The 23,895-nt window shown below is 46.0% G+C and overlaps 1 protein-coding gene across 3 annotated transcripts in view; it reads left to right on the top strand.

Annotated features, from left to right (window-relative positions):
- APBA2 (amyloid beta precursor protein binding family A member 2) overlaps positions 1–23,895 on the top strand; it is a 194,118-nt gene that overhangs the window by 87,181 nt on the left and 83,042 nt on the right. For all 3 annotated transcript variants that reach the window (XM_032622808.1, XM_032622809.1, XM_032622807.1), the window contains one exon: positions 2,530–2,583. The gene's annotated coding sequence lies outside the window, so the exon portion shown is untranslated. The remainder of the gene's footprint in view (positions 1–2,529; positions 2,584–23,895) is intronic.

Raw genomic sequence — 23,895 nt, 5'->3', positions numbered from 1 at the left:
AGAGCCAACCAGGGAGGCGACAGCGGACCCCCAAGGACTTCCTGGATCTCCCCACTCACGACTTCGTTGGACTTGTCTTTGAGATGAACCATCTATCTGGAGATGCAGGTCATCAAAAAACACAGCCCTGCTCTAGACAGTGCAAGCCAGGGGTCCCCAGAGCGGGGGAGAGGGCACCGCTGAGGGAAAAGAAAATTCGTATTTTTCTTTAGAGAAAATGAAAAGTGGCACTGGGTCCAAGTGGTAGGTGACCTTGCTGTTGAGTTAAAATGCTGCTGGGAAAATGAGAGAAGACAGACATGAAAAGAATGCTAATGACTAGCGGTGGACGGGAGCCCGGAGCCCTGACTCCCCGCCATCCACAACGGGTGCTCGCGTGTAGCCTATTAATAGACACTTAAAAACCGATTCTAAATTGAGCTAAGATGTGGGCCTGTTTTCTGCTGGTGGAAGAGCCTTACGTAAGGTGCCGGGTGCCGCTGGTTGTCCTTCCAGAGTGCTTTGATGGTTGCACACCTTGGTTGGGAACCCGCGGGGAGCAGGCGGGATGTTCAGGCTCCAGGTGGACGACACTGTCCTTTTGAGCGGCTCGAAGACAGTGGGGTGGCAGGGAAGCCTGCAGACCAGCTCCGGGGTCCCCCAGGTGCTTCTGGGCCTGGAGGGGTGGGAGGTGCTGGACTTCTGGGTGGATGGGCCCCTCCACGGCCCATGGTGTTGGGGGTGGTGGTGGCTGGAGGGCCAGGAGGGAGGGAGGGACAAGTGCGGAGGACTCCAGCCTGTGCTGGAGGCTTCCAGGACCCTCCCTGCTGTCCTTCTTGGTCACTACTGGTCAGAGCTGGGGTGGAGGATGCCCAGGCAGGACAGTGACCTTTCTGAGCGACCTGCTTGAGGTCACAGAGCGAACCTGGGACAGAGTGAGGAATTGAGCCCGCCCTCCCAACGCCCCACTGCCCAGGGAAGGGTTCTTGCCACTGGATGTAACATTTAGGATGAGCACCAGCCTCCTGGAGGCGCTGTGGTGGTGGGGTTTGGCGGAAGAAGGGGCAGGCTGTTGATTCTGGTGACCCCAGGCAGTGTTCTAGAGGTGGGGTTTCACCTTCCCATCCTCCTTTAAGGCGGTTCCCACTGTCCACATTTTACACATGACGGAGCCGAGGCCGATGCCATGGAGGGATTTGAGAGGCAGCAGAAGCACGTACCCGTGGAAAGAAATTGAACAGCGATGCAAACATCCAGCTCCCCCTGAGTAGAGCCAAGCAGGTTACGGTGCTGTGGCTTGATCAGAATGGAAGCGTCTGCAGCCTTCTAAGGGTTAGAGCATCATTTTCCCCTTATATATGGACCCGAGGCATCTGCACCGGGCCAGTTTTGGGTGGCCCCCAAATTTCCTCATTAAACCCCACTGCTAGGAATGTCTGTCCAGGGAAATGAGAGCGGCTGTCAGGCTCCCTTAGAAAAGTGACAACACTGAGTCCAGAGTGGACCTTTGTGATGAAGTTGAAGCCGTTGGCTGCCAGCGCCGCTAGCAAGACCCTGTTGTCTTCCCCGAAGAATGACGCCATCCCCTATGACTTCAGACCCCAGGGCCAGATTGAAGGTGGACTTCCCGACCCGACCAGCACAGCTGTTCATGAAATGCTCCCAGTTCTTCCATTCCCAGCAGATGGGATGATGGTGGGGTTGGTGGGAGGGGGGCGGGAAGCGGCCATTGCCATGGTTTTGAAAGGAGCCAAGAAATTCTTTTATCACTTACCCTGTCTTCAGCCATATTGGAGGGAGGAAAGGAATTTGGATGTGATATTTCAGACCCGGAAACCCCGTCCTCTTGCACTACCCCGGGCTCCCCGTCCCTGCAGAGGGACGGGCTGGGGCTTCTTCTGCCCCGCCATGAATTCCTGATCCAACCCATGGTTCTTGCCATCCTGATGCCCTTGACTCTGGCTTTCCTCTCCAGCCCGAGTTTGCAAAGCATCCTCTGTTCAAGGGGACTGTGAAACCCAATGTCCTCTTTTCTGTTCTCTTTATAAAACTGCACCCCCCAGGAGGAAGGGTGGGCTGGGAACCTGGGCAGAGGAAACGAGAGGTGGTCTGCCTCCTCTCTGTCTCCTTTCATCTCTTTTCATCCCCCTGCAGTCCCCACACGCACACCCACCTCTTCGGAAAGTGTCCCAGAATACCGGTTCTGCCAACTAGTGGGGTCAAGCTTTGTTGTGGGAAAATACATATTCATGAGGGCTTTGAGGAGCTTCATTGAAATGCTGAGAGTCTCTGCAGCCAGAGTGATACATAAGCCATCGCTTTATTTGTCCAACACAATGTGAAGGCAATAATCGTGTGATGAATGGCTAAAGAAACATTTTAAGTATTTGTTTCGGCGTGATTTCTGATCATCTCATTAGAATTATAATCAGTTCACTTTCCCAGGTATTCAAAGCCTCTCACTCATTTAAATTTCTATGCTCTATAGGTGCGCCCTTATCATTCCTGAAACCAAAGTAAATTCCTCTCTTTTCTTCTGTTTTATTCCAGAAAGATTGCATCATCAGGAGGGTTTTCGGGACCTTACCAAACCGCTAGTTTTCGGTAAGAAATAAGAGGTAACCTTGCATGGCGTGAGGTTTTGCTTCTGACGTGTGTGAAACGGGGCTGTTTTACTGGAGGGACGCTGCCCTGCGGAGGGGGCTGGGCAGCTGTCCTAATTCTTCACCTCCTGGGGAGCTGGGTCTGTATAATCAGTACTAATCTGAGCACAGAGCATCTGAAGCTGGGGTCTGATTCACAGTCAAGGGCCGTTGAGCCCTGGGCCCACTGCTGGGCACTTACACGTTGTGTCCACGAAAAATTAATCAGTCATTCTAGGAAAGAGATGGAAAATTTTGTTCAAGCCCCATTGGAGGATTATAACCCAGGAAGCACATCTCAGAAAGCTCTGAGAACTGTTCTGTCCGTTGGAAGTCAAGGCACAGTTATATAAGTTTCTTGAGATGGAGGGCTGCACATCAAATGACTTCTTATTGACAGTTTACATGATCCAGATCTAAGCGTCATTGTGACCCCTTACGAGATCAAGAAGAGTGTTATCTTTTAAGGCCTTGTCCCATTGATGCTAGGGGAGTGTTGCCTTTCGTGCTCGAGCAGGTACTTCTGTGATGGGGGAGGTTGATGGTCCCCTGATGGTCAATGCACAGTGCAGACACACAGTGCACAGTGAGGGGAGAGAGGAGGCCAAAGGGCAGAGAAAATTTTTGGTTTAGATTTTTCTGGTCTTGCCGTAAATATGAATTTTATTTCTCAGTTGCCCGGAAGTGATGCCTCCCCCAGGCTCCCCAGTGCACACACGACATCCCCTCCTCATTATACTATGCTTCTGTAAACCACAGTCCTCATGGTATTACCAAACTCCGGTCCGGGTGCTCACCACTCAAAAGCCAGTCATTCGAGAGGCAAGTGTCAGTAGAAAGGAAAGGTGCAATCTGAGGAGATCGTGGGCTCATGTCCAGAGACCAACTCCGGAGATTCTAATCAGCCAGGACAATTTTTAAAGGGAAAAATGGGGGAAAGAATCTTAGTGAATCATCGAGGCAAGAGGTTCCGTTCTGCATCATTCTCCATTGTGTGTGGTCTGGCGACTCTTCAGATGTTGCCTTGCCCACGTGATCTGCCTGCAGGGCTACTGCGGGGGTAGAGGGCTAGTTATTCTTTTTTTTAAAAGATCTTTTTGATGTGGACCATTTTTAAAGTCTTCATTGAATTTGTTACAGTATTGCTTCTGTTTTATGTTTTGGTTTTTTGGCTGTGAGGCATGTGGGATCTTAGCTGCCTGACCAGGGATGGAACCTGCACCCCCTGCATTGGAAGGGGAAGTCTTAACCACTGGACTGCAAGGGAGGTCCCAGCTAGTCATTCTTTAACTACTTCATTCTTCATTCTTACTTCTTTCTGTCTAGGAAAAAATCAACAGGTTAGGCAAGGCATGGTACACGTTCAGGAGAGCCTAAGTCAGGAGTTAGTTTCAATTGCTTTATGATCTCATTCCTATAATTAGGTGTTTAAGGTTTGAGGGGGACAGAAATGGGTAAACAGGAAAGGGGCAAAAGTGCTGCTTTCAATGGATTCCAGGATTTATTTGTGTAACTCCCACCAGATTCCTGTTCAGATTGAAAGTAGATACACATCACCAACAGTGCAGTCCTCTATTACTGGTCTACGAGAAGTCCACTGTTTTGAAATGCCAGGATGCCGAGTAGGAGACTTTAACTCTGATTACAAAGAGCACTCTTTTTTAAAATCAATCAATTTATTATTTATTTATTTTTGGCTGCATTGGGTCCTCATTGCTGCGCACAGGCTTTTCTTTAGTTGCGGCGAGCGGGGGCTACTCTTTGTTGTGGTGCGCAGGCTTCTCATTGCGGTGGCTTCTCTTGTTGCGGAGCATAGGCTCTAGGCACATGGGCTTAGTAGTTGTGGCACACAGGCTCAGTAGTTGTGGCTCGTGAGCTCTAGAGCACAGGCTCAGTAGTTGTGGCACACAGGCTTAGTTGCTCCGTGGCACGTGGGATCTTCCCAGACCTTGGCTTGAACCCATGTCTCCTGCATTGGCAGGTGGATTCTTAACCACTGCGCCACCAGAGAAGCCCACTAAGAGCCCTCTTAAGCTTACTAGGGGTGAGGGGCGGCCCCGAGTCGCTGCCACCCTGTGGGTGAAGCTGTCCTGTGGCCCTCATCCCACTGATCCACGGTGGGCTCTTGGCTTCCTCTTGCCCTGGAGGGCCTGTACGAGCAGATTTGCACAGGTCTGTAGGCCAGGTGCCAGGCAAGCACCTGGTACAGGGGAGGTTTGTAGGATATGGGTTCTGGGCTGAAGGTGCTGGCCTCTTCTTCTGGGGCCAAAGACACCCCTGTGGCTGGGTAGTAGGGAAGCTGGTATATGGGTTGGAGTATGTCTGAAGAAGAGAATGTCATTAGGGGTTAGGAGGCCGAGCCAGGCATTGTGAGCATGATGACCAGAGCAGGTCCCAGCTTCTGGTGGATTCCATGGGTTCTTATGCATCCATGGTGTCGACTGAAAAAAAAAAACACAACCTAAAGGTTAAGAATTATGTTTCATTTGGCGGACTTTATGAGGACTTCAAGCCCAGGCACAGCATCTCAGGTAGCTCTAAGTGACTGCCCTGAAGAGGCAAGGAAGGGGGAGACAGGACATACAGAAGTTTTTGCAACAAAATCATGTAGTTGGAACATCAAAAGATTACTCGTAACCAAAGAAAACCAGATATGTCAAGTTAAGGAATTCAGTGCTTTTCTATGTATGGGAAGATGCAAGAGTCTGGGCTCACTGACATCATTCCTTTGATGTGCACCTCAGCTCTCTGGGGCCAGTATCCTGTGTTTTCTCATCCTAAGTTCCCTCAGGGCTCACAGTGGGGGCTATGGTAATGGCCGATGGCTTGATGGCCACAGCATCCTTTGTTTGCTCTTACTGCAGGCAACATTTTTCATCCACAGTGGGAAGGAGCATTTGCTAGTTGCATGGAGCCGCCCTGGGCAGCCGTCCAGAGTGTCGTGTGTAGGGTGGCTTTGGGACAACCAAAGGAGAGGGCAACTGCATTCCCCAACGGGGAAGCTCTGTGTGAATTCTGAGGAGGATGACGACCACCAGTGGAGATGGGATACCGGAGTGTCTAGACAATGGTTCAAAGCCATCGTTTTGTCCCTGGGGTAGCAGAAGAACACAGGCCTCGCTACTTGGAGCTGCTGAGAGACCATCGTTTTGTAAAGCAAGGCAGCTTCATTTATTCCACTCGCTAATCCGGCATCTACCCTGCCTCTGTGGTGCTAATCACTGTGTTGTGCTTGGGCAGGAATTCCCTCACGTCGAATTGGGGAGTGTTCTTGTCCCAAATGTCCTCGATGGGTTCCACGGTGGCTTTGAAACCGCACATCTCAGATTGGGACTCGAACCCAGTCACACCTCTGGTGGGTCTTGAACCCACAATTTCCCAGCTGAAACTGTACACCTGGTCTCAGGACTTAAGGAGGCTCAGGTTCTTTATGTCTCGATGCAGAAAGACTTCAGCAAGAGGCAAAGTGATAGGTAAGAAGTATACTTATTAATGTGGGACGCTTGTGAAGGCTACAAGCAGACAGGCAAGAGGGCTCTGCCCTGGGAACTAAGTGGGAAAGCGGGTTTATTTAGAGAGATACACACCCCATAGACAGAGTGTGGTTCATCTCAGAAGGTGAGAGGCCCTGAAATATGGGGTGATTAGTTTTTATGGGCTGGGTAATTTCATAGCTAACGAGTGGGAAAAGAAGGGGCAGTGATTTCCAGGAATCAGACCACCACCCACTTTTCGGCCTTTTATGGTCGGCCTCAGAACTTTCATGGCACCTGTGGATGTGTCATTTAGCTAGCGTATTACAATGAGCATATAACGAGGCCCAAGGTCCATCAGAAGTCGAACCTTCTGCCATCTTGGGCCTAGTTGGTTCTAACCGCTTTATGTCATGTCCTCCACGGCTCTGTCATTCTTTTAATGGTTGTGCCCTGCCCCCTCCCCCATCTCAGCTTTGAGAGTGTACGAGTGGGGCACAGCCACAAGGCATTTAAGGGACATAGAACAATCAGCCCCCCTCCAAGGAAGCGGAGGGTGAAACCTCAGAGGAGTTGTATGATTTTTAATGGGTTTGGACATAGGAATAAATGAGTATTTTTCTGAACATTTCCTCAGCTGTCAGTCTTCAAAGCTTGTGAATTTACTTTTGTGCTCTCAGCAAAGCCTTTTCCTTCCGGTTTGATTTTCCACTTAGAGTTGTAAACATACTTCAGCCTTAAATAGAGTAGATGCGTCAACCGCCCTCCGCTGCGAAAATGCTAAAGAATTTTGGGGGATTCTGGAAGGGGAGGAGATTTTTATTATAATTGACAGTAGGGATAGCTTGTGAAGGTGTTGCAGGAAGGGTGACCCCTTCCGGGGCCCAAGAGTGGGCTCTTGTCTAACACTCGCAGATGAACTGTCCGAGGAGACACACGTGCTGACAAAGCAGGAGACTTTATTGGGAAGGGGCGCCCGGGCAGAGAGCAGAGGGTAAGGGAACCCAGGAGGACTGCTCTCCACGTGGCTCGCAGTCTCAGGTTCATGGTGATGGGGTTAGTTTCCGGCTTGTCTCTGGCCAATCACTCTGACTCAGGGTCCTTCCTGGTGGTGCGTGCATCTCTCAGCCAAGATGGATTCCAGCGCGAGGGTTTCTGGGAGGTTGTCAGGACATATTATGGGCTGGCGTCTCCTGCTTCCTTTCAGCCACTCCCGAATTCTCCCCGTTAGTTTTCGGTGGCAGCACCGTGTTCTTTATCGGCACCTCCTGTTGTGAGACAACTCAGGCAAGCGGTTATCATCGTTCCTGGCCAAGGTGGGCGGCTTTGGTCAACGGTTCCCTAACAGAGATGTTACTGATGGAGAAGTAGTCTCACAAATGACGGTGAAATTCTGGCCTTCTGGGAACCCAGGGTCTAGCAGCCACCACACTCCATCTGCTTTCTAGGGACTTTCCACCATGAAATTGGCTTCTTGAGGGTTTTCTTAACGAAATTGGAATCGTCATTGCATTCTGATGGATACCATGGGGCAGTTCTGTTTGTGCCTCTAGGGTATAAGCTATTTCCTTCTTCTGAGCCCAGAAAAGACCTAGTGGAATATTTACGCATCCCATAATATCATTAGAGTATCAAAATCAGCTGCAAATGATGAGAGGCCAAGCTCTCTTGCCAGTTGCACTCACCCATCTGCAGTGTGGCGGGACCGTCGTTTAAGTGAATATACTCATCAGGGTTCTCTGCAGAAAAGCATATTTCTTCTGTGAGAGAAAAGTGGCAATGAGACGGATATTTTTAACTGACAGTTTTGCCAGAATGAATCTCTGGGAGGAGAGATCTTCGGAGAGAAGAGACCTGGGTATATTTATTTTTCTACCACGAGGGAACCGTTCTGTAACTTCGGAATACTAATCCTCAGAGTGTGCCTGCTGTCCTTCCACAGGATAACTTTGTGAATATGCTTCCACTCATAGTAAAATTTGGGGGCTGTGTTCTAGTTCCCCCCCCCACCCCGGGAGAATTAAATTCTAGGCCTCACTATTGCTATGATATCTATCCACCAGGGCCTTGATCTGTAAAATGCGTGAGTCATAATTATATAAATTCAGTGATCATCCTGAAGGAATGTTGGAAAGATTAATAAGCTGTGTTTAAATCATGGGCAAGTCTCAGAAACTACATGAAGTTAGAAGATGTTGCATTTGTGAAAATGGCCGGCTCTTCGGATGTCAGCATGCCCTCGCCCAAGTACAAACACATGCCAGTGCTGTGTAAAATCTGGCCAAGAATGGTCCTAAAACGTAAGATCCTGAGAAAGACAGAGATATTCCCAGTCACCAGACGTTAAAAGAAAACACGAAGTGGAGCTGCTATGAGAGTGGGGGAGTGAGGTTCCTGATGGAAAGTGACGGTTAAGGTTTGTGATATCTTAGTAGGAGAGACAGAATCGGATGGGTGGACAGGGTAGTGAGCCTTGTAAAAGATGCTTACCTGCCTGGGAACCCAGGTGATGGCAGAGATGTGTTATTGTCCAGGTGGGAAAGGATGCAGGACAGCGGTTGTCCACATGGGAAAAGAGCAAATGAGATCCCTACCTCACAGCATACACACAGGTCAATGCCAATAGGACTCAAGACGTAAATGAAGGGCATGATGTTAAAATACATAGAAGAGACTTTCTGTATGCCCTTGAGGTAGGAAAAGGTAAGACATACACTTGCGCACAGACACATCATAAAAGACCATTAATATTGGCAACTTCTTTAAGAGAAGGGGCAGTAAAGTTTAAAGCAAACTACTAGCTGGAATAAATATCTGTGATGCATTCTCTGTAAGAGATTGGTATTCTGTCTGTATAAAGAACTCTTTCAGGGCTTCCCTGGTGGCGCAGTGATTGAGAGTCCGCCTGCCGATGCAGGGGACACGGGTTCGTGTTCCAGTCTGGGAAGATCCCACGTGTTGCGGAGCAGCTGGGCCCGTGAGCCATGGCCGTTGAGCCTGCGCGTCCAGAGCCTGTGCTCTGCAACGGGAGAGGCCACAACAGTGAGAGGCCCACGTAACGCAAAAAAAAAAAAAAAAAAAAAAAAAGGACTCTTTCAGATCAATAAGGAAAAAACAACATAATTGAAAAAAGTGGGCCAATAATAAGAAGAAGAAGGTGATGAGGTTTTCAAGCCTGAACAGTGTGTTCATGGCTGTTGGTGAGCTTGCTCTCTACCCCTGCTTCTCTTGTGTTTGAAAAGTTGATGAAAGAAGAGGTTCTGTTGAACACCTCAGTGGAATTGAATGGGGTCCTACTGCTCTCCGCTTACAAAATCAGACTCACAAGTGTTGGTAGAAAAAAAAAGTTGTCTTTAATCAGAATGCCGGCAATCTGGGGAGACGGTGGACTCAGTGTCCCCCAGAAACCACCTCCGAAGATTCTGCTTGGCCAGGAAAGTTTTTAAAGAGGAAAAAGGGGACGTGATCTCAGTTAATCATGAAGATGGGGGGGTCAGAGTTGTCGCCCTCCCCGCCGTGTGCAGGCTTGTCAGTCCTCGTGATCTTTAGATGCCAACTTGTTCACACAGTTTGTTCACGTGATTACTGAAGGGGAAGCTAGGGAAGAGATCTAGTCATCTGTTAATTCCTTATTCTTCATTTCTACGTCTTTGATCTACGGAAAGAACTGACAAGTTAGGCAAGGTATTGTGTGGTCAAAAGATTTGAAAGGTGTGCTTGGGCCGGAGATGAGTAGAGCCTGGGGATGCCTAGTTTAAGGTTGGTGACAGTATAGCTCTGCTAAAGTGACAAGGAAAGGGGCTTCCTGCTAAAGGTGGTTTCCTGCAAAGAACTGCTTACATCGTGTGTGTGCGCCACACTGCTCCCGTGTCCCTCTGGCAGGGCTGTCTTGCTCCTTTGCATTGGCTAATAATCCTCTAACTCACTGTAATTGCTGACTTCCTGGGCTGACCATTTTACACGCAGTTCTGATTCCTCTCTTCATTGAAGCGCTCAGGACTTCTTTTTTCTCCCCCAGCTTTATCGGGGTATAACTGGTCTACCAAAAACCTGCACGTCATTCATGTATACATCTTGCTGAGCTTGGACAGATGTATCCACTTGTGTGACCATCACCACCATCCAGGCAATAAACATACCCATTGTGTCCGAAGGTTTCCTTGTATCCCTTTGTTTTTTTGTTTGTTTTGTAGTAAAAACACTTCACATGAGATCTACCTTCTTAAAAATTTTTTTTAGGAACATAGCACCCCTTACTGTTAACTAGGCGCTGTGCTGTGTGGTATCTCTCTAGAACTGATTCATCTCGCAAACTTGACACTTTATACCCCCCTCCACTCCCCCCCATTTTATTGTCTACCTCTGTCCCACTGACTGTTTCAGATGCCCCACATAAGAGGAATAATGCAGGCTCCATCCTTCTCTGACTGATGTATTTCACTTAGCATAATGTCTTCCAGATCCCTCCGTGTTGTTGCAAATGGTAAGGTCTCCTTCTTTTTAAAGGCTGGGTCCTGTTCCATTGTCTGTGTAGACTGCATTGTCTCTATCCCATCATCTGTCGGTGGACATGGGTTGTTTCCGTCTCAGCTGAGTGAGCCGGGCTTTGCACAGTGGTCTGGCTGGGTTCCTTCAGCAGCAGCGTCCATGCAGGTGGTCTTTTCAGCGCTCTTTCTGGCTCTCTTTTCTATGTGCTTCTGTCCATCTCGATGGACAGGGCTCACAGGCTCCCTTTTCAGAAGCTTCAGTTGGACATTTAAGCCACATTTAAGCCTGCCCTGTGCTCTCCTGCGTGAACGCTGATCTCTTTGTGGGCTTGTTCACCCACTTGTTCTGACCCTTCACCGTGTCCACCACGGATCGTCGATGCTCAGGAAACCTGTGATCGCTGTGTAGCTCTGATTTCTCACACTTTCAGAAGCTCATTTTCCTCATCTGTCAAGCGGGGACTCACGGTTTGGGGGCATGGTCGTGAGAATGAACCACATCACAGATGAGGAGGGAGTAGCACATAAAAGCTCCCCACTGCTGTCATTTCCTTCCTTGGAGGAAGCAAAGAGCAGCCATTCTGATCTGCTTTCCAGCCTTTGTGTGTATGTTCTCAAGTACTTGGAAACGTCTGCTCTGACACCATTTTTTTTTTTTTAAGTTGCATGTTAGGAGAGAAAAATTTCATCAACACCTTTTTTAAAAAATGAAAAATGTGTCAAGAAAATAGCGCTCCGAGCTGCCACTCTGTTGAGTCCAACATAATTCGTGTGATTAAATGAAAGGAAGTTAGCCATTTCTGTATGTAATGTTTTATTAATGATATTCAGATCCAGTTAATTATATCCAGTTCTAATTAATTACATGAGTGTGTACGTTGGTCTTCTCCAACTGTGCTCTGTGGAGTCCCAGGAGATGGTCCCGAAAATAGCAGCCCACATTCAGGTCGGGCTGGGACACACTGTGTGTCCCGCCCCCTCTTGGGTCCCAGAGTGCCGTATTAAAGGCCTTGACAAGTCCTGCAAGAAAGCAACTCATTTAATTCACTTAACACATCATTTTCCAAACTTATTTTTACCATACGTGCTTCTAGATACACCAGGAAATGCTACCTGAAGTCAGAACAGTTCTTACACCCTAGCTTGGTCTTGGACTGCTTGATAAACAGCGTTTATGTTTATGGAGACATTCCTGAAGTCTCCCCGAGCAACGCAGCTGGGGTCTCCCCCATTGTGGCAGATTGTCCTGCAAAGAGTTGTGTTTTCATACAATCTGTGGTTACTGCAGACTCATCTTGGACCAGTCACGTGATCTCCTTCAGTCGGTTTACACATCTGTAGGGAAAAATGGGGGTGGCATGCCAGCCCTTCAGGGGGGCTGTCAAGGTGAAGGTTAGTCCTTGGAAGTGCCCCCGCCACTCCTGCCTGTGCCCATCTGTGGCAGAGACCCTCATTCACAAGAAAGGCCAAGTCGTCGACCGTGTCCTGGCCTCAGGGCTCAGATCTGAGACTCAGCTCCTGGCGAGGTCCTCCTAGGAGGTGTGAAAGGGAGCGCCTGACCTCCGCTTTGGTGATCAGCCTCCGGGGGATGTGTCCAGTGCTTCGGCGGCCGTGCACCCTGAGTGTTAAGGGAGGTGACGAGTGGACCCTGGGGAAAGGTGGCCTGTCAGTGTAGTCGGTTGTGCAGAAGGAGGTGAGTCTTGACCGCACATCTCGAAAGGTGAATGTGCTTTCCTGGAAGAGAGAAGGAGGGAGGCGGGGCAGGACCGGGGGGCGGGGGGGCCCTGACGCAGGAGCCAGAGGATGAGGTAGCAGGGGCCAGACAGTCCTGTTTTTTTTTTTGTTGTTGTTGTTCTTTGTTTTGTTTTGTTTTTTGCGGTACGCTGGCCTCTCACTGTTGCGGACTCTCCCGTTGCGGAGCACAGGCTCCGGACGCGCAGGTTCAGTGGCCATGGCTCACGGGCCCAGCCGCTCCGCGGCATGTGGGATCTTCCCGGACCGGGGCATGAACCCGCGTCCTCTGCATCGGCAGGCGGACTCTCAACCACTGCGCCACCAGGGAAGCCCCAGACTGTCCTGTTTAGGCGGACATGCAGAACGTCAGGCAGGGCTTCACCAGGGGGCTGATGCCAGAGATGAATGTGGAAGTGGGGTGCAGGGGTGAAGCCCTGAGCCCTGGTGACGCTTCGTGTGGCCCTGGGGAGAGATGATGCATTGAAGGCTGTGGGGTGGAGGAGGGGCCCAAGGGGAGACCCTGGGGGAAGAGTGTTGGGAGGGTCCCTCCCAGAGAGGGAGTGGTTGGCAGGGGGCAAGAGGTGGGAACTTAGGAGAGAGAAGAACTTCTTTGAGGTGGGAAAGAATTGTTGGATCCCTGCTTCAGGAGGGATGGAGGCACTTTTGAGGGGTGGGTGGAAGCAGGGAGTCAGACCGTGGTTGGGGGTGGACTTGGTGAGGAGCCGCAGAGTCCTGAAAGTGGGCAGAAACCAGGAGGGATGGGCTCGGGACTCTCAGTGGCCATGGCCGGGTGGTGGCAGGTGGGAGACAGAGGAGGATTTTACAAATTTATTTATTTATTTTTGGCTGCGTTGGGTCTTCGTTGCTGGGCGCGGGCTTTCTCTAGTTGCGGCGAGCGGGAGCTGCTCTTCCTTGTGGTGCGCGGGCTTCTCAGAGCAGTGGCTTCTCTTGTTGCGGAGCACAGGCTCTAGGCGCACGGGCTTCAGTAGTTGTGGCTCTTGGACTCAGTAGTTGTGGCTCATGGGCTCTAGAGCACAGGCTCAGTAGTTGTGATGCATGGGCTTAGTTGCTCCGCGGCATGTGGAATCTTCCCGGACCAGGACTCGAACCCGTGTCCCCTGCACTGGCAGGCGGATTCTTAACCACTGCGCCAACAGGGAAGTCCCAAGAGGAGGATTTTAAAAGACAAAGTGTATGTAGTCTTTTTCTTTTGCATGAAAACTGTCCAAGCAGCGGGGGAGAGGAGAAAGGGTGTGAACAGAGGGAACAAGGTATTTTTCGGTGAGGATGGAAAATGGATGTTGGGTGTGGGTCAGGGATGTGGGGAGAAGAGGTAGGTGTGAGGTTGCAGCCAGGAGGGCGAGGGGCTTGGGTGCTGGTGGAGAGAGCTTCTGATTTTCTGGAGGGAGAAGAATCCAGGCATTTCCAGCTGTGACTCTCTTCTCTCTGGGAGGCAGAGTTAAGCTTGGGATAGCAGAAAGGAATCCCCGTGATGGAAATACATCTGGCACCTGCGTTAATCTTTTGAACGAATATCTCCAGTCGTGGCCACTGTGCTTTGGGACAGTGGATATGGTTCATCTTAGGTCGATTCTGAGAGTCGTCCCCAAGGACGACCCCCAACATTATTTTCAGCCATGACAGTGCTGGCATATCTGTGCGGCTTCCCCAAGCCCTGGCTGAGGAAAAGCGGTGCTCCTTGGGATGTTTGTCTGGTTTTTTTGTCGCTACTCTGTCTTGCCAGCCCCGCTTTGGGTCCTGCAGCCCAGAGTGTGGTGGGAGAGCTCGGGAGCTGTTCCAGGCTGAGACCTGGCAGTTGCCAAAGAAAATTTACTCTCTCCTCTGATGCCGTGAGATTTCACATCAGAAAAATCAAACAGCTTTGGAGACCGATTAGCTTAGAGATAAATCCTAACTTCCTTCCCTTCCCTCAAGCCTCTGGGGGGTTGGAGTGGGTATGCAAGCTGGGCTGGAGTTTGCAGCATCCTGGCCGTGCCCAAGTTCATTGCAAGGACTCTGTCGGGCTCTGCAAGCCCCGCTGGCCTCTGTTCCTCCGTGAGGTTCTGTGGGGGCACAGGGCAGCCTGGGAGGCAGGCCCCCTTTGCCTGTGATTTCCCTTCTCTCTGCCAGCTCATTCCTCCCTCCCTCCGCCTCCCCAGCTGATCCAGAAGCAGCAGTAGCGTCCCTCTTCTGCCCTGTGCCAGACAGCCGTAGAAGCAGGCTGAATCAGAGCTCCTTCAACTCTGAAGATAGATGTCCTGATTCCTGCTTTCCAGAGCGGAAGATAGGCTCGTGGACATGAGGTCTTAGACACGCAGAGCTGAGCTGGGCTCTGCTGGGCACAGCGTAGTGAGGGGAGCATGCATCATGCCTCCCCGGTGGACCTGGAGGCATCCCACCTCCTGCAGCTGTGGTTGCCCAAGGTCATTGTTACTCCTCCAAGGCAGGAGGATACCCAGAGAGCCCCTGAGGCCCAGCCCTGCTTTGATGGAAAATTGCTTTGTGACGTGAAGCTTCTTTGTTCTCTCATCCAATAAAGGACTTGGGGTGGGGGGCAATGAGTACTTAAGGAGTACAGGGTTCAGTTTTGCAAGATGGGGGATGGATGGGGGTGATGGTAGTATAGCAGTGTGAATGGACTTAATGAAGTATATGCGTAACAGTGGTCTAGATGGTAAGTTTTATGTAGTGTTTATTTGACCACAATTAAAAAACAAAAGAGAAAGAGACACAGCACCTATCTGGTAAACACTGACTCTTACTATGGGGCCAACCAAGGAGACACTGAGCGCATATAGGTTCTCCCTATAGGGTTATTCTCCACGCTCTGAGTTTCCGCCTTCCCACCATTCTGGGACTTGGTTTCCAGGCTCTCCTGTTTATCTCCCCCAAATGTCATTGTCACTGTCTCTGTCCTTCTTCCAGTCTTGCCCAGGTGGGAGGCTGCTCTCTAGGATGGAGTGTGTTTGTGTATGTGTGTATGTCTCTGTGTGTATGTGTATGTGTGTGTGTGTGTGTGTGTGTATGTGTGTGTATGTCTCTGTGTGTACGTGTGTATGCGTGTATGTGTGTGTCTCTGTGTGTATGTCTCTGTGTATGCCTGTGCGTGCGTGTGTTGGGAAAGCTGGCTGATCCTCCTCCCAGATGCTGGGCTACCTAAAGTGACCCAGCCTGGGGACCCTCCCCAAGTGCCCTTCACCCTGCAGTGCACCAGGGGCTCTAGAGCAGGCACTGGGAAGCCTGACCCACAGAAGTTAGGGCAGCAGGCAGAGCCCCAGGTGGAATCTGAAGAAAAACCTTGAAAGACCTGCCCCTGCCCATGATATGGTACCTTCTCTAGTCTCATCCCGATTGTGTCCCCTCCTTCACTATGACGGTCCACACCCTGTAACGACCAACTGGACTTATGAACAGAAATGACTGAAAGTGGGGAGGGGGAGGCTTTGGAGATTCACCTTTTTAAAGCGTTTGTTTTGAATTGTGCAGTGTGCATGTTATAGGCCATAACATATTTTAAAAAGTAGGCACTAGTAGATTTTATTCCATTTGCAATTTCAGGACAAGAAAAGCTGTATTACAATATGGTACAGTTTCTGTGAAGAGATTGTTCCCTAGTGTCTGTCATACTGGAGGCTAGTTTTCTGCCCTTCAGAACATGTTTTTATTTTTTAAATTTATTTATTGAAATATAGTTGATTTACAGCGTTGTGTTAGTTTCAGGTGTACAGCAAAGTGATTCAGCCATATATAAATATATATATATTCTTTTTCATATTCCTTTTCATTATAGGTTATTCCAAGATATCGACTCTAGTTCCCTGTGCTATACAGTAGGTCCTTGTGGCTTATCTGTTTTATATATAGAACATTTTTTTTAAATAAGCTCTTTAGTTGAAATATAACAGACAGAGAAGTACAAATATTCTAAGTGTTTACTGCCATGAATTTTCTCAAACTGAACACATCTGTGTAACTACCACCCAGACGAAGAGGGAAAGCATCACCAGAACTCAAGAACCGCCCCCACCCCAGTGTCCCCTCCCAGCCGCAACCTCCAATACCCAAAGGGAACTGAATCCTATCACCAAATATTTTTGCAGTTTTCATAAATGAATTTCTACCACATGTACTCCTTTGTGATATCTTCTTTCACTCAACGACAATCATTCATAGTTGTTGCATGTGCAGTAGTTCCTTGATTGTCACTGTCAGATAGTTTTACATTGTATAAATGTATAAAAATGTATCCATTCTGCTTTTGCTGGACATTTGGATCTTTCCCAGTTTTTGGTCATCGTTGTTGCTGAGAACATCCTTATACGTTTGGTGTGCATCTGGTTGCATTTCTGTTGTGTATCTGCCAGGGATGGAATTGGTGGATCATGGGATATGGATTATGTTTATATTTTAGTGAGCACTACCAATCAGATTTCCCAAGTGGTTGGAACAAATACACTCACACCAGCAAGGCTAAGAGTTTCATTTGTTCCACATCCTTGCTAATCACTGGGTTGTCAGTCATCTTAATTTTAATTCTGGTGGATGTAGAGTGGGATTCTTTGGTTTTCATTTGCATTTGACTGAAGACTAATTTCAGTACCCTTTTTTGAATATTTTTATTGTTCTCTTGGATGTCTTCTTTTGCGAAGCTCCTGTCTTTTGCTCGTTTTCCTGTTGGGTTTTCTTTATCTTTGTGCTGTGTAGGATTCTTTATGTGTTCGATACCTGACACCTTTGTTGGATGTATGTATGAAATGCAAATGTTTTCTCACCCTGTTTCTCTCCTTCAGAGGTATCTTTCGATAAAGAGGAGTAGCTTATGAATCTTTGCCTTTAAGATAATTGCTTTTTGTGCTCTGTTTATGGAATCTATTTGTACCCCCAAAGCATGAAGACATTCTCCTATGTTAGCTTCTAGAAGCTTTATTGTTTGAACTTTCCCTTTTAGGTCTACAATCCACCTGGAGTCCATTTTTTATGTATGGTGTGAGGTAGATGTCCCGATTCATTTTCCTCCTAATGGGTACCTGGTTAATCTGGCACCATTAATTACCCCACTGCTCTCTCTAATAAAGGTCTGATTCCATTTCTGGTGTTTGCCTACTGACAGCTCTCAAACCCCATCTCCTCCCTTTCCTTCTGCCCTACATCTGGGCAAGCTGATAACAAAGCTTGCCCACAACCTTGTGTGCTGCTGGTGGGAGGTTCAAACCACAGAAGCCTCAGCCCCTGTGTGCAAACTCTTCCATGGCCTCACTCCCTAACCACCAGGGCACTCAATCCCACTTTCTGTCAAGCCACTCACGCCATTTTTGGACAGGCTTTTGTTCCTGCCACGTTCTCCCCAGAAAGACCAGTATGTAAGTAATTAATCTCTTCATACCTTCTTTTTTGTAAAAATTGAAGTATAATTGACTTACAGTGTCATGTTAGTTTCAGGTGTACAGCCCAGTGATTCAGTTTTATATATATATTCTTTTTCAGATTCTTTTCCCTTATAGGTTATTACAAAATATTGAGTGTAGTTCCCTGTGCTATATAGTAGGTCCTTGTTTGTTATCTATTTTATATATAGCAGTGTGTATATGTTAATCCCAAATAACTAATTTATCCCCTGCCCCTGTTTCCTCTTTGGTAACAATACGTTTGTTTTCTATGTCTGTGGGTCTGTTTTGTATCATTTGTATCATTTTTTTTGAGATTCCACATATAAGTGATATCTTATTTGTCTTTCTCTGTCTGACTTGCTTCACTTAATATGACAATCTCTGTGTCTATCCATGTTGCTGCAAATGGCATGATTTCATTCTTTTTCATGGCTGAGTAATATTCTATAATATATATAATATAGAATAGAATAGAATATATATATCTTACATCTTCTTTATCCATTCATCTGTCAGTGGACATTTAGGTTGCTTCCATGTCTTGGCTTTTGTAAATAATGCTGCTATGAACATTGGGGTGCATGTATCTTGTCAAATTTGAGTATTCTCTGGATATATGTCCTGGAATGGGATTGCAGGATCATATGGTAACTCTGTTTTTAGTTCATATGTTGATATGTGTGTGGTGTCAACAGTCTCTACATCTGAACCGATTTTAGGTGGGGAGATAGATTCCACCCTCCATGGCATGATCACAGCACACTTCAGTGTCACTTTTTTGTAAATGAAATTACTGTATGTATGTGAGTTTCTATTCATTTCCACTGTTTGTCCTGGTACCAATACCACAATACTTTAATTACTGTGCTTTTATAATAAGTGTTACTTCTGCTGATTTTAAGTTCTTCAGTTTTGTTATTCAAGATTCTCCTGCTTTGTTCGGTTCTTTGCATTTCCGTATAAAATTTGGAATCTTTCTGTCAATTTCCGTGTAGACATTTGCACATAGAACCTTGTTGAGATTTTGATGTGAGTCCTTTGAATCATAGATCTATTCAGAGGGAGGTGAAATCTTTATAATATTAGGTCTTCCCATACATGAACATGTAATTTCCCTCTCTTTTGTTCTATTTTAATTTCTCTTGATACATTTTGTAGTTTTGAATATACATCTTTTGTTAGATTTCTTCCAGGATATTTGAGTATTGTTTTAGTATTTCCTGTTGTTGCTATTATAAGTGGTATTTAAATTTTTTTTTTCTGTTGTAATTGCTTTTCATGAGTGTGTATAAACATGATTGTTTCTTATATATTTTCCTTGGATCCAGCAACTTTGTTAAATTCAGTTATTCTAATAATTAATTTGCAGGTTCTTTTACATTTTGCAGAGGCATAATCATGTTGACTATGAATAATGAGAGTGTATTTTTCCCTCTTTGCACTGATTGCAAACCCCACTTCAGTGATTCCCCACTTAGGGGCAGATCTTTCAGTATCTTACTTTAAGTTATGCTAATTTCTGTCAGCTTTTTGGTGAATACTCTATATGAGTCAGAACATTCCCTTTTATTTTTAGTTTGCTGCAAGTTTTTATCATGAGTGGGTGTTGAATTTATCAAATACTTTTTCTGCATCTCATTAAATAGTCATAGAATATTTTCCTTTTATTTCAGTAATATGTTCAGTTATATGATGGATTTTTTTAATGTTAAACCATCCTTGCATTCTGGACTAAATTCAACTGAATTGTCATATGACTTAATTTTTATATATAACTTGTTTGATTTGATAATTTTTATAGCTTCTTTGCAACTGTGTTTAAAAGTGATTTGCCTTTAATTTTATTTTCATATAAAACCTGACCATATTTCAAGGTCAGGTTTTGATATCAAGGTATTTGGTGGCCATTTAAAGTGTCCTCTTTTTATGTTCCCTGGAAGATTTTGGGTAATACTGGTGTTTTGTTGTTGCTGTTTGTTTTCGTTTTTGGTTTTGCTTCTGTATTTGGAAGAATTCAATTGGGAAGCCACTGGGGTCTGAAGTTATTTGAGAAGAGGAAAGAGAATTTTAAATTACAGATTCAATTTCTTTAGTAGATACATGACAACTTGGACATTTTCTTTCTTCTAGTGTCAGTTTTGCTAAATTGTGTTTCAGTAATTTGTTCATTTTGTAAAAAATGTCACAATTATTAGTGTTAAGTTGTTCATAATATCCATTATTATATTTTACAAGTGATATCCACCTTTTCATTTCTGATACTGTAATCTGTGTACTTTCCCTCTCCCTCACCTTTTATCAGTATTTATTTATTTATTTATTTGATTTTTGGCTCTGTCAGGTCTTAGTTGCAGCACGCGGCATCTTCATTGCAGTACTTGGGCTCTTTGTTGCAGCACGTGGGCTTCTCTCTCTAGTTGTGGTACATGGGCTCAGTAGTTGCGGCATGCAGGCTTAGTTGCCCCGCAACATGTGCGATCTTAGTTCCCTGACGAGGGGTCAAACCCACGTCCCCTGCATTGGAAGGCGTATTCTTTTTTTTTTTTTAACTTATTTTTTATTTTTATTTCTGGCTGCTTTGGGTCTTTGTTGCTGTGTGCGGGCTTTCTCTGGTTGTGGCAAGCAAGGTCTACTCTTTGTTGCGGTGCACGGGCTTCTCATTGCAGTGGCTTCTCTTGTTGCAGAGCAAGGGCTCTAGACGCATGGACTTCAGTAGTTGTGGCAGGTGGGCTCAGTAGTTGTGGCACGTGAGCTCTAGAGTGCAGACTCAGTAGAGGTGCACAGGCTTAGTTGCTGTGCAGCGTGTGGGATCTTTCCGGACCAGGGCTCGAACCCATGTCCCCTGCATTGGCAGGCGGATTCTTAACCACTGCGCCACCAGGGAAACCCCAGAAGCTGAATTCTTAACCCCTGGACCACCAGGAAAGTCCCATCACCTTTTATCAGTCTTGCTAGTGATTTACATATTTAATCCCCCCACTCAATAATCAACAATTGGGTTTGTTGATTTTTCTCTACTGTACATTTGTTTTCTGTTGTTTTTTTTTCCTGCTCTTATATTTCTTATTTCCTTCCTTTATCTTTATTTGGGTTTAATTTGCTGTTGTTTTCAAAGTACTTGAGAGTAAATGGATATCTAGATTATTTATTTTTCCAGCATTTCTTGTTTGCTAGTAAAGGAATTTAAGGTTGTAAATTTCCTTGTAAGCCTGCTTTAACAGTAATCTACTTTAAAAAAAAATTGTGGTAAAAAACACATAACATGAAAATTTACCATCTTAACCATTTTTAAGTGTACAGTTCAACAGTATAAACTGTCTTCACATGTTGGGAAACTTATCTCTAGGACTTTTTCATCTTGCAGACCTGAAACTCTATACCCATTAAAAAATAGCTCCCCTTTTCCCCCTTATCCCAGCCACCGGCAACCACCATTCTTTCGGTTTCTATGAATTTGACTATTTTAGATGCCCCATATGAGTGGAATTGTACAGTATTTGTTCTTTAGTGATTAACTTATCTCACTTAGCATGATGTCCTCAAAGTTCATCCATATTGTAGCTTGGGTTAGAATTTCCTTCCTTTTTAAGGCTGAATAATATTCCGTTGTAAGGATATGACACATTTTCTTTATCCATTTATCCATCGATGGACGTTTGGGTTGTTTCCCTTTTGGATATTGTGAATAGTCCAGCTATGAATATGAATATGTAACACTATTTTTTGACATGTTGTATTTCCATTATTAACCAGTACAAAATGTTTTTGTTTGGTTTGGTTTCTTTTGCGGTACGCGGGCCTCCCACTGCTGCCGCCTCTCCCGTTGCGGAGCACAGGCTCCGGACGCACAGGCCCAGCGGCCATGGCCCACGGGCCCAGCCGCTCTGTGGCACGCGGGATCCTCCCGGACCGGGGTATGAACCCGCGCCCCCAGCATCGGCAGGCAGACTCTCAACCGCTGCGCCACCAGGGAAGCCCAGTACAAAATGTTTTTAATTTTTGTATTTATGTTCTTTTGTGTTCTATCTATTATGTTGTATATGTGGGTTATTTTGAAGTGGTTCATTTCCAAACGTCTGCATATTTTCTAATTATATTTTTGTTATTTATTTCTAGCGTAATTACACTGTAGTCAGAAACATATTCTTTGTGATTTTAACATTTTGAAATTTGTTTAGATTTGTTTTGGACTTGTCTACCATATGATTAATTTTGACAAAGTTTTCTATGTGCACTTGTGTGTAGTTCCTCAGTGAGGTAATTTTTCTCTGTTAATGAGGAAACTTTTGGTAACTATGGTGTTCAGACCTTCTAATTCCATTCTGAGTTTTGTCTGCTTGTTATAAATCATTTACTGAGAGAAGTGTGTTAAAAAAGTATCCCAGTGTGATTTCAGATTTGTCTTTTTGCGATTCGGTTTTTTTCTCCCCTTATAAAGTTTGAGAGTATATAACTAAGTACATATACACTTAGAATTTAAATTTACAATTTATTCCTAGCAGGTTGCCCTTTTTTATCATGAGTTTTTTCTTTTTTCCTTTAATAATGCCTCTTTTCCTAAAGCCTACTTTGTCTAAATAGTAATATAACTACACCAACTTTCTTTTTTTAAGTAATTTTTTTACTTTAGAATAGTTTTAGATTTACAGAGAAGTTGAAAAGGTAGTAGGGAGAGTGCCCATATATCCTGCACTGACTTTGCCCTGTTGCTAACATCTTACGTTCACATGGTACATTTGTAGCAAGTAATGAAGCAGTATCAATACATTATTATTAACCACAGTCCAAATTTCATTCAGATTTTCTTAGTTTTTACTTAATGTCCTTTTTCTGTCCCAGGATTCCATTTAAGATACCACATTAAACTTAATCTTCACATCTCTTTAGGTGCTTTTAGACTGTGGTAGCTTCTCAGACTTACCTTGTTTTTGATGACGTTGACAGTTGAGGAGTACCGATCAGGTGTTTTATAGACTATTGTTCGATTTAGGTTTGTCTGATATTTTTCTCCTGGTTAGACAGGGCTTATGGGCTTTTGGTCAGGAGGCTGCATGGGGAAGACTGCCATTCTCCTCATATTAAATCAGGGTGCAACTGACCACTGTTGATATTAACCTTGCTCACCTGGGAGTTATGCTCCATCTCCATGAGGCAGCGTCTGCACAAAGTATTAATATATGGAGGAATTCTGCACGGGAGATTTTCCTCTTCTCCCTAGTTTATTGTTTACATCATACGAACTCAGGGTTATTTATTTTATACTTCGGGTTATGCAGTACTGTTTTATTTATTGTTCATATTGTTTCAGCTTTCACCCTTTTTTTTTTTTTTCTTTTTTCTTTTTTCGGTACGCGGGCCACTCACTGCGGCGGCCTCTCCCGTCGCGGAGCACAGCCTCTCCCGTCGCGGAGCACAGGCTCTGGACGCACAGGCCCAGCGGCCATGGCTCACGGGCCCAGCCACTCCGCGGCAGTTGGGATCCTCCCGGACCGGGGCACAAACTCGCGTCCCCGGCATCGGCAGGCGGACTCCCAACCACTGCGCCACCAGGGAAGCCCCACCCTTCTTTAATATATCCAAATTCAGACTCTGTTTCCCTTCTCTCCAGAAATTTGGCACCTCAAGTTCTCACTGCTTTAGTAGCTGTAAGCTATAATTTCTTGTTTTCCCAGCCTCCTAAGATTGGGGGAAAGTTCTGCTCAGTCCTGTTGCCTGGTAACCACCACTTTCTGCTTGTTTTCAACCTCTTGGCCGACCGTTTTGGCTTCCAAGGAGGTTGCATTAAAATACAGAATGGATAAACAACAAGGTCCTACTGTATAGCACAGGGAACTATATTCAGTATCCTGGGATAAACCATAATGGAAAAGAATCTGAAAAAGAATGTATATATATATATATATATATATATATATATATGAATAAGTGAGTCACTTTGCTGTATAGCAGACATTCACACAACATTGTAAATCAACTATACTTCAATTAAAAAAGTGAAACTAAGCCACGTTTGGTGTTCAAGGATTCATGCCTGAAGAACAGCCCTGTCTGTCTCGCTGATGTTTATGTGACTGTTACTGTTAAGGGAAAAGAAGGTGAAATATATTGCTTGGCCCAGGATGTGTGTTTCCAAGCACGACTAGAGAGAGATGAGAGTTGTGCTGTCGAAGAATCAGCTGTCACGTTGTCTTAT

This window comes from Phocoena sinus, chromosome 2 (assembly GCF_008692025.1).
Source record: "Phocoena sinus isolate mPhoSin1 chromosome 2, mPhoSin1.pri, whole genome shotgun sequence".
In the NCBI taxonomy this organism is placed as follows: Eukaryota; Metazoa; Chordata; class Mammalia; order Artiodactyla; family Phocoenidae; genus Phocoena; species Phocoena sinus.
Note: the sequence above shows the minus strand (reverse complement) of the source record. Positions and strands in the feature narration are given on the sequence as shown.